At 41.4% G+C, this 16,677-nt stretch overlaps 1 protein-coding gene and 1 pseudogene across 2 annotated transcripts in view; one reads left to right on the top strand and one right to left on the bottom strand.

Moving 5' to 3' along the window:
• The window catches only part of SHROOM4 (shroom family member 4), a 215,817-nt gene that overhangs the window by 152,435 nt on the left and 46,705 nt on the right, over positions 1-16,677 (top strand). The gene's annotated exons all lie outside the window — the stretch shown is intronic.
• LOC114200704 (U6 spliceosomal RNA) lies at positions 11,024-11,123 on the bottom strand (annotated as a pseudogene).

Consider the following 16,677-nt stretch of genomic DNA (forward strand, 5'->3'; position numbering starts at 1 on the left):
GAACATCACCTGCCCATCTCTTTTTCCCCAGTCATAAAATTTGTTTGACTTAAATTTACACACAGTAAAAGTTACTTACCTGAAGTTGTCTCTCTTTGCACTTCAGGAATAGATTTCTTAAAGTACCCATGGCCCTTCCAACAGAATGGAACATTTTGAATAAAAATTAACTATTTTGGTGCATGAACTTTGTATGAGATTAGGAAATTTTTCTCTTGTAGTATCCTTCCTCCTTCTTCTTCTGTGTGTGTGTGTGTGTGTGTGTGTGTGTGTGTGTGTGATTCTTTGCTACTCTGTACTTCTTGGGAGAAGCACGATGCTTAATAAAGGAAAGTTTAAGGATGAGTGGGGAGTATGGCTGATCTCTTATATGTGATTCAGTATTACTATTGTGATGAATACCCCAAAAGAGGAAGAATTGCTAGAAAGTCCTTTTCATGCCACGGTAAAAAGAATTTCTTCTCCCCTCCCAATTGCTCATCAAGGTAATCACTTGCAATGGCCACTGGTTTGCCACAGCTGGACAGGGAAAGTTGCTCTGTGTTGCTTGTGTATTATATCCCAGGCTCTGGGCAGCTTGCTTGGCCTGAGACATTGTGTGATCGTGAGAATACAATAGTGATAGCACCTCACATTCTCACCGCATTTCTACAAAGTAGGTATCATGTGAAGAAACCACGGCTCAGAATGGACATGCCAGTTGTCTAAAGCCAAATAGCTAATAAATGTCAGAGCTGGGACTCAAATCCAGTCTCTCTGTGTGACTCGAGAACCCATCTATTTTCACCGTATCAACATTGCTGAGTTTTGGTGAATTCCACTCACTGGGACTTGCATGGTTCCATAGTTACTGAGATAGTACTGTATCAGTCGTCTACCCAGTAGTTGGTTTGAAAATGTTAATACCAGTAAGGGATGAACTCAGTTCTCCTTAGGAATTAGGAGTCAGGTGAAAAGGCTCCACCAAGGTGCCTTCCTACCTAAGCTTGAAGAGGTTCAGTAAGAACCGTGATTCCTTTCAGATGTAAGAGACACTCTGTAAATGTCAGTTCTGCTATGGGTCAGATGCAGTGCTAGCAGCTCTCAAGTACATCATATCATTTAATCATGACAGCTCTCTTATGAGGTATTAGGATGAGTATATCCCCATGTTACAGATGAAGGGATTGAGGTACAAAGAAATGAGGTAACTGGCATATCTACTATCTTGTAACCAGGTCTGACTATATAGTTTGCTCTCTAAACACCTCAGCTGGTTCCTGCCTACCTACCTACTTTGCTTCTGTCTCAGTAATATCCTCAGAGAATTTAAATTGAATATTTCAACTGGGATCTTCAAGAAATCCTTGTATGACTTTAAAAATCTTTAGGCCACGCATGCTTTCGCCCTTGCCTCACCCTGTATTATCCTCAGTTGTAACCTTGCATCACAGTAGAGCCCAGAGCAAAATCAAGTGTAAATTGGTCTAAGAGGATAATTGAGTCTTTCTCAGTCACCCGGGCTTTAGCTTTGCCTTGACCTGGGATGCTTGCTAGTCTCAATGAAAGAATAAAGTGAGTTCATTAACTCTTAGATAGGTTGAGAGTTAAAATTCTAGGTGTGGGTCTGTGCAACTGAACTAATGGTTGTCGGCTTCTTACATTAAGACATCCAGTAGCCATCTGGTGGGTGAAGGTATCTTTTCTGACATGAAGCTGGGTCAGTCTCAGTCACTGGGAAAATGTTGTCATTTGTATTCTGTATTCCTCCTGTTTCTTTGGGGTGTGCTATGTTTAATAAAGCATGCATTAGGAGATACTGAAAAAAGAGTTTTTAATCTAGTCTTTTTCTCCCAATAGGTTTAAATTGCCCCCAAAGTATGTGTTTGTGTGTGTATACGTGTGTGTTTTAGACTAAGTATCACTGAAGAAATCAACACCTCATTATGTGTAGGTTATTGCGTTTGTGGAACAAAATCTCCCTTAAGTGATATATCTACTATGTGTCATAAAAAATTAATTCACTTTATGTGTGCGTGTTTTCATTTCAGGCATCTTTAATAGGGAAATATATTCCGGTAGATTAGTTTACAGTGTTTCTAAATAATAAATCATAAACACCAATAAAAGAAAACATCTAAAATGTGCATATTTGTGAGTCGATTATATGTTGATTAACCTTATGTGCTTTTGCCATAATTCTTATGATTGTCATTTTCCCTTGCTGTCAAACAACAATTCATTTTTGGAACATAAGATGCATAATTACAAATGTTAATACAGCACCCTGCTGCATCTCATCCCCCTTTGCATTATGGCACAGATTTACTTTGGGGACACAATGGTACTTTCTCTCATTACTCATAGTAACTGTAATTAGACACTAAACTTGAGATAAATATATACTCATTATTTACCTATTTTGTTAATTAGAATTTTTCTCACACAGACTCTAGAAGAATAATGTTTATAATTCAACTAAGAACCACGAGATCCTGTTTAAAAAATAAAAATGGAAAGAAAAGAATCTGTTATGAAGAATAGAGCAATGGACTTGGGGGATTTAAGTGTAGAGTGAGTACTCAGTGGAAATCATGGAAATACTAGGCAAGCCTCGAACCATCTCATAGTCTTGTCCTTGCGGGGGATTCAGGGCTGTACTTCACACCTGACAGGGATATGGTAAAGATTAAATAGGTACTTCCTGAGAAAATCCCTAGAACACTACCTGATACCAGGTATATCACCAGTGAATGTGTACTGTTTTTAATATGACATTTGAAAATTAAAAAGAAATAGGCATTTTCTAAACATTAATCCACCAAATATCTCTTTAAATAGCAAGTTTCCATGATACAATGCCATTGATTTAATAAATATTTTTGAGTGTGAGTGCTTAGCATATACATAGCAATATGTTAAACAATGTGGCGGTGATCATAGCAGAAGTATGCTCTAGCTCTGAACTCTAGTGGAGGGAGATGAGACATATATAGGTAAAATGGTTGAGCAAGGAAATACATGATTGTCAAAATGAGTGATACCAGCAGCAAGTGATTATGAAAATTGGAAGAAGAACATCACAAGAAGCTTGCAAAAAAAAAAATTAAAAACGGGGGAGGTTGGCTGAATTCCTAAATGGTATGTGGGAAGGCATAAAGAGAGGATGGAGAGAAACATAGGTTTGGAGACTATTAAGGAAGCCCATCCAACTTAAGATTTATGTAGAGAATCAGTAAGAGGAAAATTTGAATAATCTATAGAAAGTCCAGAAAAGCAAACTTTACCCAGTAGGCAGTGGGGAGCTAATGCAGGATTGTGAATAGGTGAATAAGAATGAAATTGGTGTTTGTGGGAAATCGGTGTGGGTTGGACTGGATGTAGGGTGGCCATGTGGTATGATTGCTTATGTAGAGTAGACTGGAAGAGTTAATGGGGGAGATATTTCAAAGCCAGGACTTGGTGACTGATTCAGTACACAGGCTAAAGAAGAGGAGAAGTAAATGGTTACAAGGTTTGAGCCAGTCAGACTTTTAAAGATGTAAAGCAAACAAATAAGATTTTTTAAAAGCTAAAGTAGGAAGAGTTAGGCTTGATGTCAATGTTCGTTTGGCTTTTCTTTGGTTTTCTCTTCAGTTTGAGGTGATTGATACATAGAGGTTCAACTGGCCATTGTAGAGCATAGGTAGAACTGGGGCTTAGGTGAGAGATTGGGACCAAAGATTGTTCTAGACCCATAGAATGCTATTCCCAATCTAAACTAGTCTCAAGGGATGCCTTGGTGGTTCAGTCGGTTAAGTGGCTTGTCTTTGGCTCAGGTCATGATCCTGGGGTCCTGGGATTGAATCCCGAGTCTGGCTCCCTGCTCAGCGGGGAGCCTGCTTCTCCCTCTGCCTGCCACTCCCCCTGCTTGTGCTCTCTCACTCTCTCTGTCAAATAAATAAGTAAAATCTTAAAAAAAAATAAGCTAGTCTCAATTACACATAAGTATCTTTAGGTAATCACTTCCTCTTAAAAACATCATCTGCCCTTGACCTTTATTCTCCTCTAACAACTATTCTCTTTCCCTTCACAGCCCAGCTCCTTAAGCTCTTGAAAAGTGTTCTTATATTCATTGTCTCCCTTTCTTCCCTCCCATTTCCCCACTACAGTCTGGCTTCTTCCTCTATTACAACACTCCTCTCTGTATAGTTCCAAGATGCATTAGTGTCCTCCAGGTTGAAAAAACCGGGAAGGAGCATCTTCCTTCTCCTTTTCCAATGGGCAATTTTAATAGAGTTTTTCAGCAGTATAGTACAGAGGAAGGAAGGTAGCCATTGATACATAATAGCATTGGCATCAAATAATTTACCAACTGGCCAACCTTTAGCAAGTTACTTAATCACAATTTCCTCATCTGTACGAAGATTTCTATAACCTTTGGAGTCATATGAGTAAGTGAGATGACATGTATAAAGCCCTTTGGAAGTAGTTGTTGCTTAATAAATATTAGCCCTGTTGAATACTTCTTTTTGGAAATTTCTTCTCTTTCTCCTGGTTTTCTTCCTACTGCTTATTTTCAGTTCTTTTTCCTTAATTTGTCTCCTAACTACTGGTATACCCTAAAACAATGGTCCTCAAACTTGAGTGTGCATTAGAATTCTCTGGAGGACTTGTTAAGGAACATATTGGTGCCCTCCTCCCCACAGTTTCTGATCTAGTCAGGGCCCAAGGAGTTCTCAGGTAGTGCTGGTGCTGCTGGTCTGAGTATTGAACTTCAAGAACCGCTAACCTAAAGTTCGGTCTCAGACTCTCTTTCTCATTCTATGAACTTTTCCTGAGAGGCTTCAGGTACTGCTGATAACTCCCAGATATCTGTATCCAGAGAAGATCATACTCCTAGATTCTGGATTCAAGTGCACATTACACTTCTTCACCAAGCTGTCTCCCAGACACATCATAATCTAGCATGCCCAAGGTGATTCTAAAGTACATATGGACATATAAATCTATAAGGTTAGTCGGGAAAGGTCTGAAAAAGAAGAGCAATAAGGGAGAAATGGACCAGTTCCTTTGAAACATAATATAAAACTACAGTAATTAAAACAGTTTAATTAGAACTGGCGCATATTCATGTGCCAGATCAATGGACCATACTTAGGTCTAGAAATTGATCCAAAGACATAGTTTAGTGTTTGATTTTTAATATATAATTTTATCTTGAAATATTAAAGGTCTTTCAAAACAAGACACAAAGGAAGCCATCAAGGAGAAAATTGTTAAATTCGACTGCACCAAAGTTAAAATGTACAGCAGAACAAAAATGCATAAACAAAATCTAAAGACAAAAAACTGGGAAGAAGATTTTGCATCTGCTATGGGAGCTTGTTCCCTTTATATATAAAGAGCTCTTGAGATTGAGAATCACTAAGGAAAATACCAACAAATCATTATAAAAGAGAAAAAAGGACCTAAACAGGCAGTCGAGAGAAAAAGAAAGTTGGTCTATAAAAATAAATGAAAAGATGCTCACCAACACTCATAATTAAAGAAATATAGATTTATTTAAGCAACAACTCTTACCTTAAGATACAACTTTCACCTATCAGACTGGCAAAACTCAGAGCATTCGGTATACGTTATTTTTTGGTAAGCATGCGGAGAAACGCACTCTTACACCTTGCTATATACCTTGCTACTCAAAGTGTGATCCTTGGACCAGCAGTATCTGTATCAACCCAGAGTTTGTTAGAAATGCAGTTCCAACCCAGATCTACTAAATCAGAATCTGCATTTTAATGTCCCCAGGTGATTTGTTTGCCCATTAAAGTTTGAAAAGCATTGCTGTAATACATTGTTGGTGGAAGTGCAAATTAACATAACCTCTTTGGATTTCAGGAGACTTTATCACAAACATTCACATATTCTGTGAACCACAATTCCATTTTATCTAATAGCTATAATCATCTGTGTGTGTGAAGATTACAGAAATACTCGCTGCAGCATTATTTGTAATAGCAAAAAAAAAATAGAAACAACCTCAGTTTTCATTAATTGGATAAAGGTTAAATAAACTGAACAAGATTCACATGGTATAATACTATCCAGTTGTTAAAAATTTGTGGAAAAGTACACACAGATATGAAATTATCTCCAAGATATATTGTTAGCACAAACATCAAGTTTCTGAACATTATTCTTGTATGCTTTTTTGGTGTTCTATTTTTATAATTCCCATTTTACAGATGATGTAAGTGAGGCAGAGATGTTAAATAACCAGCCCAAGGCCATACAGGTAGCAGTAACAGATTCAGATCCAGTCTGGTTTCAGAACGTTTGCTTTTAATACTATACCATACTGCTTCCCAGGGATAAACAAGAAAATGTTAACAGTGGTTTCCCCAGGTGTGTGGAGGACTCATTTTTTATTGTTTATGCCTTTGTACTCTTTGAATGGTTTGCCTTCTGCAAGTGTTGCTTTAAAAAAAAAAAAAAGAAATACTTAAAAATCAACTTGTCCAAAATTGGATTGATTTCCCTCCCTACTCTTCTGCTGGTATTGGTGACAGGCTGAATCATTTACTGAAGTGAGAAATCTGGCAGACATTCTGGACTCCCTCCTCTTCTTTACTCCTCACATCTGTCCAATCAGACACCAGGATTTATTGGTCCTACCTCCCAGACAAGACAATTCTCAAATACACCTCTCCATTCTATCCCTGAATCAGAGATCACTTGGACTGTAACATTTATTTCCTGAGTGGTCCACCTGCCTCTTTTCTCCCTGATGCCAACGGATACATCTTTCCAAAATGTAAATCTGGTTCTGCCACTGTCGAACTTAGAATCTTGCACCAGCTCCCCAGTGCCTGTGGGAAAGCCAAACTCATTTACATGGCGACTTGGTTCTCCCATGTTCTGGCCCAGCCTGCTGCTCTAGCCTTACCTCTCACCACCCCTCCTCTCACATCCTAATCTCAGGACACCATTTTTCCCTCCCATTTCCATGATTTTCACATGCTATTCCTTCTACAGGCATACCTTTTATCTGGGTCAATCCCTACCCTTCCTTCAAGGTCAGACCTCAAGCATGGCCTCCTTTATGTAGATTTTTTTGTCTGCAGGTTAGTAGACATTATGTATTCTGTGCTGGGCAGGTCAGGATACCCTAAAGTTCTGTGGTTTCTCAGTGTTCCACAGGACATGTCTACAGTGTCAAAGCCCTCTTGCCTGAATGCTGTGCATTCATACTCCTTGTGGACTCCCAACATGGACTCCAACATGTGGACTCCCAGCATTTTTCAATGCTAGTACTTACGTAGAAAGGGAAACACAAAAATACAAAAAAATATATTTCCCTTTCTACATAGGTACTAGAATTGAATTCATTCATTCATTTATCCATTCAATTATTGAGAGCCAAGCAAGCACAATTCAAGATGCTGAGGACAAAGCAATGAACAAATTCTGTTCACTGCTAGAATTTTGAATACTTTATAATTTTCATTTTGATTCTGTCTTTTAGCTTTAGTGTTTTCAAATTAAATCTATATTTATGTATGAGTTTTGTTTCAATTTTATAAGCATTACCTTGACAAAATTTAAAATCCAATTTAAGTCAAGTCCAATTTTTAAAAAAATAACTGATTTGTTTATTCTCCATCCCAAGGGGAAGGAATGTGTACGATTGAGTGCAGGAGTGCATGCGTGCCTGAGAGAGAGTGAGCAAGCAGTTACCCACAGTGAGGAAACTGGGTAAGGAGTGGGTTGGGGAGGCATGAGTAGGGGAGTTCATGTTCCCCAGAAGGAAAATAATTTTGTTTCAATTGCTGCCTTTTTTCTTAAATTGTTGTTTGAAAACCCTCTAAAAAAAAAAACAAAATGAAAACCAAAGAAATGAAAAGCTTGAGCAACTAGAGGTTTGCAAATGTAAATACATCATATCAGGAAATTTCCCAGGAGCTCATGCAGGACATTGGGGAACCATGCGAAAGCCTTTATGGAGAGAAACTTCAGAAAGGGAGGTAGATATATGGCAGCTGCTCACCAGCTCATACCTCCTCCAAACAGGGAAGATGTGAGCAGAGATTGGCCCTCTTGGTTCTGGCACCTTCCTCACCATGAAGTAGTATGTTCCCACCTGCCCCTGGAGCCCAAGCTCTATTCAGGCAGCCCACTCGATTATGTATACAGCCACTGACAGTTGAGGAGAGGCTCCCAGCCTGCCTTGGAAGACAAGACCCCACATAAGTCAAAGCATCAGCAGCCAGTATTTTATATACTTATTTATTTATTTTTAAAGATTTTATTTTTTGAGTGAGTGAGAGAGAGAGAGAGAGAGAGATCACAAGCAGTGGGGAAGGGTAGAGGAAGAGGGAGAAGCAGGCTCCCCACTAAGCAGGGAGCCTGATGCGGGGCTCCATCCCAGGACCCTGGGATCATGACCTGAGCCGAAGGCAGACACTTAATGACTGAGCCACCCAGGCGCCCAGCAGCCAGTTTTTTTTTTTTTTTTATCAGTTGCTTTTTTTTTTTTAATGTTATTTTAGTCACCATACAATACATCATTAGTTTTTGATGTGGTGATCCACGATCCATTCTTTTCGTGTAACACCCAGTGCTCCATGCAGTATGTGCCCTCCTTAACACCCATCACCAGGCTTTTAAAGAAGCCATTTGAAAATCTGTTTTAAAATGCATGGTAGCATTCTTTAGAGTGATGGATCTCAAACTTGGGTGGGCAGCAGAATCACTTGGAGAGCTTGTTAAAATTCAGATTGCTGGGCCCTAATCCCAGAGTTTCTGATCCAGAAGGTCTGGAGCAGGGCCCCAGAATTTCATTTCTAAACAAGTTCTCACTGATGCTGATGCTGATCTATAGAAAAAAAACTTTGAGAACCACTGTTTAGGGAAAAAGCACAGGAATTTGGAAGTGAAGAACTTGGTTTCAAGCCTTGTGTGATTTATTTCACCTCTGAGCCTGAGTTTTGTCTTTCCTGCAGTGGAGTTTATAAGGTGGTTGTAAGGATTAAATGGACCGGTGTCTATGAAAGTTCTTTGAGAACTGTATACAAATATTAGCAATTAGATGGCTTCACAAATGGTACTTGCTGCCACACCCCACACCAGATTTTCCTGTGCCTTGTCCCCTTTCCATGCAATTTTGTCCCACCAAGTTTATCAGGCACTTGGGAAGAAACTATAGCCAAGAAGGCCTTGAGTAGGGTGCCTGGGTAGCTCAGTCAGTTAAGCGTCTGCCTTCAGCTCAGGTCATGATCCCAGGGTCCTGGGATCGAACCTCGCGTCGGGCTCCCTGCTCCGTAGGGAGCCTGCTTCTCCCTCTGCCTCTGCCCCCCACCCTGCCTCTCATGAATAAATAAATACAATCTTATAAAAAAGTGCCCTCAGTAGTAATTTCTTTCAACCCACTAGGCACAGCCTTGATGCTGACCCTGACTTGACCCCTTTCCTTTGCCTGGTCTCTCTTCAACTTGCTCCTTATTCTTCCAGCCCTGGCCATTTCTCACAGCAAAGAACAGCTCCAAGTATTGATATTGGGGTTAAAAAACCTGTCAGATGAAGGGGTTTGGGGGTATTTTTTGTTTTGGGGTTTTTTTTGTTTTTGGGGGGTAGTTTTTGTTTTTGGTTTTGGTTTTGGTTTTGTTTTAGTAGTAGAATAAACAGAGGAATACACTACCAAGCAGCAAAGCATTTGTTGGTGAAGCATTTTGCTAGTTGGTGGGCTCTAGGCTGATTTACCTGAGGGCAAAATCCAGATGTTTGAAATAGTTAAGTGGAATTACAAGTATAATTGGAGATTCCTAACTTAAATGTATCAGACAGTTGTATTGGACAATTGTCAGGGTAAATGATATATCCATGTAGAACGGTGTCTTTTTTCTTTGAAAACCTTTTCTCATTCAACTATAATGCATGTGTAGTGTAGAAAACTTTGAAATTTTGTAAAGGCGTAAAAAATATTAAGAAAGACCCTTAATATTCCTCACATCAGTGAGGTCATATGATACATGTCTTTCTCTGATTGACTTATTTCACGCAGCATAATACCCTCCTGTTCCATCCACATCGTTGCTAATGGCAAGATTTCATTCCTTTTGATGGCTGCATAATATTCCATTGTATATATATACCACATCTTCTTTATACATTCATCTGTCGATGGACACTCTGAAACAAATAATACATTATATGTTAAAAAAAAAGAAGATAGCAGGAAGGGAAAAATGAAGGGGGAGAAATTGGGGGGGGGAGACGAACCATGAGAGACTATGGACTCTGAGAAACAAACTGAGGGTTCTAGAGGGGAAGGAGTGGGGGGATGGGTTAGCCTGGTGATGGGTATTAAAGAGGGCACGTTCTGCGTGGAGCACTGGGTGTTATGCACAAACAATGAATCATGGAACACTACATCAAAAACTAATGATGTAATGTATGGTGATTAACATAACATAATAAAAAAAAAGAAAGAAATCTAATATTAAAAAAAAGAAAGACCCTTAATTCTGCCACATAGAGATAAATACCTACTGGGAAGAGATAGTGTATTTGTATTTAGCCTTTTAATATGTGTATGATTATACATGAGTATATAGATACATGCATATATATTTTTTGAATTGGGCTGGTACTACATACATGTTTATGTACTTTTCTTTCACTTACCATTATATTGTGAGCCTTTTCCAGGATCATTAAGGAGTCTTGAGAAACATGGTTTTTAATGGCAGACTATTATTCCTTCCTGTAGATGTATGATACTTCACTTAACTCTTCCTAAACGTTGGGCTCTTAGGATATTCCTGTTTTTAGCATTATAAATATCCCTGCAGTACATGACACTTCATGTACATAAATCAATGTGTGCATGTCTAATTGCTCTCTTAGGATAGAATCCTAGGAGTGGAAAGACTGGATCAAAGGGTAGGAACATTTTTTAAAACAGATGTAATTCACATGCTGTCAAATTCATTACTTTCAAGTGTGCCATTCAGTGGTTTTTAGTGTATTCACAAGGTTGCACAACCAGTAATGCTAATTCCAGGGGAGAAAAATGGAGTGCTTCATAAATTTGCATGTCATTCTTTGCAGGGGCCATGCTAATCTCTGTATCATTCCAATTTTAGTGTATGTTGGCTGAAGCAAGCACAGTAGGAACAATTTGATGACTCTTGCTATGGCACATTTCCCTCCAGCAAATGTTTGCCCATATCCCTTCCCACCCAGCAGTGCGTAAGAATGCCTGTGTTCCTGCAACTTTGCTGACACTTAGTTTAAAAATACGTATGGCCGATATCATTGAAAATGGCATTTTATTGTTGTGTCTCTCTGATTAGCTTTTCTTCTTCTCCCACCTGAACTCTAGCTGTTCTGTGGAGACCCATCACCTACCCTCTTTGCACACATTTACTGCGGGCAGTTATGTCCACTGTAGCAGCATCCGCTGCCTCCTCTCGGGATAATGACCACAGGTCCATAGCCTGCCCTAATCTCTTTCTAGCACTGCAGCCCAGACATTAAGCTGCTTGCTGGGCATGCCTGTCTACATAATTCGACAGCCTATGAAACAAACTCCTATCTAAAATCAAACATTTCTCCTGAAACCAGCTTCTGCTCTGACTTCCCTGTCTAGGTGAGTGATACCACTGTTCTCCCGCGGGCTTCACGGTCACGTTAACCCCATTCTCTCCTCCATATTTAATTAGTAGTCCAACCTTGTTGATTCTGTCTCTCATGTCCTCCCTCCCATCCTTCCCTTCTGCTCCATCCCCGCTGTCTTGCTCTAGTTCTACCTTTTATCCTATCTGTGGTGCTAGCCTGCTCCCTTCTCTGTGCTTTCAGTATTTATCCACATAATTCGTCCTACCAGAATAACCTTCCCAATACACAGCTTTTACCATGTTGCTCTCCTATCCTGGAACCTCCAAAACCTCTCTCTTGCCTCTTGGGTTATATTAAGTAAATGCTTTACCCTGACTCTGTGGCCAACCATATTCTTACCATCATTTTTATTTTACTTCCTGTGTGCCTTATAGAAACCGCACGTTCTTCATTCAGCATATTCCTGCTTTTCCCCCTCTTGTTTATGCAAAACCTGGCACGACTTCTCCAGTCTCCTCCAGTTTAAACTGGTCTTCAAGACTTAGAGGTGCTGTGAAGTCTTCCTTGATTAACCAGCTGTGCTTTCTCCTTTTTTAAACACTCCTTTTGTCAGCATTTCCTTCATGACATGACATTCGCATTAGGGTTTAGTGGTTACTTAGGTATTTCTATTCATCTCCTATCACATTATAAATTCTTTGAGCACAGGGATTATATCTTCTTCATTTTGGCATGTCCCATAGTACCTCTCCATGTACCTTAAATGTAGATGGAAGCTCCATCAATGCTTGAATAAAAGAATGGTGAAGACTGCCCACTTTTTTTTTTTTTTTTTTTTTTAGAACTCCTAATGACTCAGTTTCGGGAATGAATTCTGTGCTAAGAAGGTACAGATGCCAGATGACCCAAATGTCATGGCGTCTTTTTCTCTCACTCTCCACATTCAATCCATCCACAAGTCCTGTCAGCTCTACCCCTTCGAGATATCTCTAATCAAGCTTCTTTTCTCTACCCTACTGCTTCCTCCCTAGAACAAACCACCATCATCTCTTACCTACAAGAGACTCTTCAACTGGTTCCCTGGCTTCTACTCTTGTCCTACCTAAATCCATTAGTCAGGTGAGATATTTTTATAAAACTTCAATCATGGTAGTCCCCTGCTGAACAATGTCCACTGCCTCCCCACTGCAGTGAGATTTAAGTGTATGCTTCTTACCTTGGCCTTTGAAAACTCCACCATCTGGCCTTGGCGCTTTTGCAACCTCATCTCCCACCACTGTCCACCTAGCTCACTGTGGTCCAGCTCCACTGAGCATTGGCCCTTCCTCATTGTCATGTTTGCTCAAAGCAGAGTGAGTGGGTGCTCTTGGTTCTACTGGGGTATTCACTATTGTTGGCTTCATGTCCTTAGTAGTGGAGATGAGTTGAAGAGTGGCCAGAAGTAATTCTAAGGGCTTTGAGACTTGACTTTGAGGGAAACCTCTGTGGGTTCCATCATCCCCCTGAAAAGTGGTACCTCTAATACTGAGTTTGAGCAGAAGATATTTGGCTTAAGGGGAGAAGAAAGGAAATCTTGTATTATTCCCATAACCTCCTTCTCATGGGATACGACAAATATTACTAATAGAAACCAGAGCTGGGGGACAAACAACCTCCACCTTCTTTATCACTCTGCGTGTTGGTTTAGGAAATTGGGCATCACAGCAGAAGCTGACTCAGAAGATGGTGCTCTATGAACCTGTTGTCATTTTCTCTGTGTGCTCTCCAAAGTCGCCCTCAGGTCTCTGGTGGTACACTCTTAGCTTTTGTATATACAGGAAAGTGAGAAAAAGTCTCTCATTATTCAGATTCTTGACTTGCTCCCCTTGCTTCTAGAAGCTGTGAAATATGCACTGTCAACCTCCCTGCCTTTGGGATCACTGACAAGAAGCAGTCTATGATGGGTATGTCTTATTAGACTATACATAGAAAAACTAAAATATGCTCTCCAGTGCACACTGAAAGAGAATTCCAAGTAGTATGTTTCTAAAGTACTAAGCATTTTGTAGCCCCTCATATTTGCAAGGCTCTCCTGCATCATTCACAGTTTGCCTCTTTCCAACCTTCTTTCGAAAAAGAGGTGTCCCCATGTTTTAAAGATTCCAACGTGAAAATGGATACATGAAAACAGAAGGTCAAATATAAAGGCCCAAATCAGATGAGGTATCACTGTCTACTTGGAGAGCCAAAAGGCACCCCCTGACACACACCACAGCATTTGAGGGAGTCTTTCTTTCCACCACAGCATTCCCTTTCTTATTCACTACCCTGGGTTTCCTTTTAGCTAGGGATGGACCCCAGGGTGGAGGGTGGAGAGGGGGGATCCAGCAGATTTATACAAAAGAACTTGACCTGAGTATTCAGAGAAGTAAGGGGAGGTTGGAAGAGGTGGGGAAGGTGGGGAGGTAGAATGATACCAGAGCCCCTTCTACATAAAATACCCACATTTCAGGTGACCCAACTTATAACTTTCCCAGACTGACGGGAAAGCCACTGTTGTAAAAGTTGTCTTTAAAAATTATACATACATGCACACACACTTAGACACACACATACACACATACATGTACATATTCCCCCTTGGTTTGGTCTGTAATAAGAAAGGGTCTCGGGGCTCCTGGGTGGCTCAGTCAGTTAAGCATCTGCCTTCAGCTCAGGTCATGACCAAGCCCCATTTCAGGCTCCCTGCTCAGCGAGAAGCCTGCTTCTCCCTCTCCCACTCCCCCTGCTTGTGTTCCCTCTCTCGCTGTCTCTCTCTCTGTCAAATAAATAAAGAAAAATCTTTAAAAAAAAAAGAAAAGAAAAAGAAAGGGTCTCTGGATCACCAGGCTGCAAGGCCTCCCACTAACAGTGGGGTGTGAGTGGGCCTTCGTAGGTCTGTATCCCTCCATGGTGATCAAGCAACTTTTCCCCTATTTTGTCAGATAAACAAGCCGTGCATTGTTCTGTCCACCAGTCTGTGTGCAGGCTTCCCTTCCTGCTGAGCTGGCCAGGATGAGCTTGGACTCCTTCATATGGGGCAGGTGGAATGTGCTGTTCAGGGGGAGGCTGGAAGAACCACAGAAAGTAAACAGAGCTAATCAAGGACACTTTTGTGCTTCTCCTTATCTAAACACTTTTCAGAAGAGGAAAGAGCCTGCAGTAGGTTATGGCCCAGACCTCGGATTAAGCACAATCCCCAGCAACACAGGCCATATTTTCCTTCTTGCCCTGGGTTGGGGCCGAGCCATGGTTCTCTTTCTCTGTTTGCCTCTAAGTATTGCTTGACAGGTCTGCTGGGAGCCAGGGTCGGAGACAGGTAGTGCTGTCAGAAGATACTGGGGTGACAGCCCACCAGGGCACTCGTTCCAGAATTTTTCTCCCTCCCTCTCCTCATCTCTCACAAGTGTTTTACCAGAGGACTCTTCTGGGAGCTAGCTTCTGGCTTATCTGCCACTTTCACCTGCATGTGCCCATCCTCCTCTTGCACCCATGCCAAGTTCTTATTTTCTGAGTGCTTGGAAAAGAAGCAGTCATCTTGGGACGCCTGGGTGGCTCAGTCGGTTAAGCGTCTGCCTTCGGCTCAGGTCATGATCCCAGGGTCCTGGGATCGAGCCCCGCATTGGGCTCCCTGCTCCGCGGGAAGCCTGCTTCTCCCCCTGCCACTCCCCCTGCTTGTGCTCGTGTCCCTCTCTCTCTGACAAATAAATAAATAAAATCTTTAAAAAAGAGAAGCACTCATCTTTACCTTCCCCCAAACATAGGAGGTTATACTTGGTCACCTAATCTGGAACTCAGCAGTGCTAAGGGAGAGGATACCCCTTTTACCCCCACCCCTCCCCCAGCCTCTTTCCCAACTCCCAGATTGGCCAAACTGCTTGTGTTCCTCTTTTATCTTCCTTTGCCTATGGATTTTTCAAGTATATGCTGTCTGTGCCCACCTGCCCATCCTATCACCTCATCTGGTGACTCCCCAACTCATCTGCCCACCCCGCCTCCCCTACCTCAGCAAGTCCCAGGAGCATGCTTGCACCTCTCGTCATAATTTCCTCAACCTCACCTGGCTACTGAGAGGGCCAGACTACTGTCAAACTCTTTGTTCTTTATTTTGTTAGGAAGTGGGGATCAGCAGGCCTCATCAGGGAAGCACTGTTAGGCTCTAGGTTGCTGAGTGGAAGGAGGAAGGCACTTGGTGACCAGAAGATTAGGGAAGGCTGGGCATCGAGGCCTGAGTAAGGACAGGAGAAGAGACTGTGTATCCTGCTGCTTTTTCGGACCAGGGGTTATCCTTCAGTGTGCCATTAATGGTACTGTATTGTGTATTGTCAAAGAATGGTGATCACGCCAGCAGCATCCGCATTACTGCAGAGCTTGTGAGAAAGTCAAATCTGGAGCCCACTCTAGACCTACTGACTCAGAATCCACATTTTAACAAGATGCTCAGGCTATTAGTATGCCCACTAAAGTTTGAGAAGCTCTGAGTACTTGAGTACTAGGTTTGGCTTTTGAACATTCATTCATTCATTCATTCATTCATTTATTTATTAGGTTTTGTATTCAATTCCAGTATAGATACGGTGTTATATTAGTTACAGGTGGACAATATAGCCATTCAGCACTTCCATACAATCGCCGGGGCCCGTCCCAACAAGTGCCCTCCTGAATCCCCGTCTCCTATTTCACCCATGCCCCCAGCCCTCTCCTCTCTGGGAACCATCGGTTTTGAACCTTCTTTTAACTAGTCCTTTCTCTTTCATCTTCATTTGGCTCGCAAAAGTTATTTTTCTTGCTAATAACAGTACTTTGCCCATGACTATTTGGGGTAGAAGATAATATTAACAGCAGGCCCCATTTATTGAAGGCCGGCAGGTGAGAAAAATGGAAGGTCTGTGACATGCCCAAGGCCAAACAAGGAGTGAGTGGTAAAGCTGAGACTCCAAGCCAGATTGATATGCCCATAAAATCCCCAGCCTTCCTCTATACGGCACCAACTACCAAGGGAGGGCCTATAGGGCTTCTTTGGATGGCACCTGCCTTTTGGAGAATAGACAAAAGTCAACCCAGACTTCCCTGGGCGGTACA

The sequence above is a fragment of the Eumetopias jubatus genome, unplaced genomic scaffold (assembly GCF_037043125.1).
Source record: "Eumetopias jubatus isolate StellerSeaLion01/CBP00866 unplaced genomic scaffold, mEumJub1_p1.0 scaffold_11, whole genome shotgun sequence".
NCBI classification, from domain to species: Eukaryota; Metazoa; Chordata; class Mammalia; order Carnivora; family Otariidae; genus Eumetopias; species Eumetopias jubatus.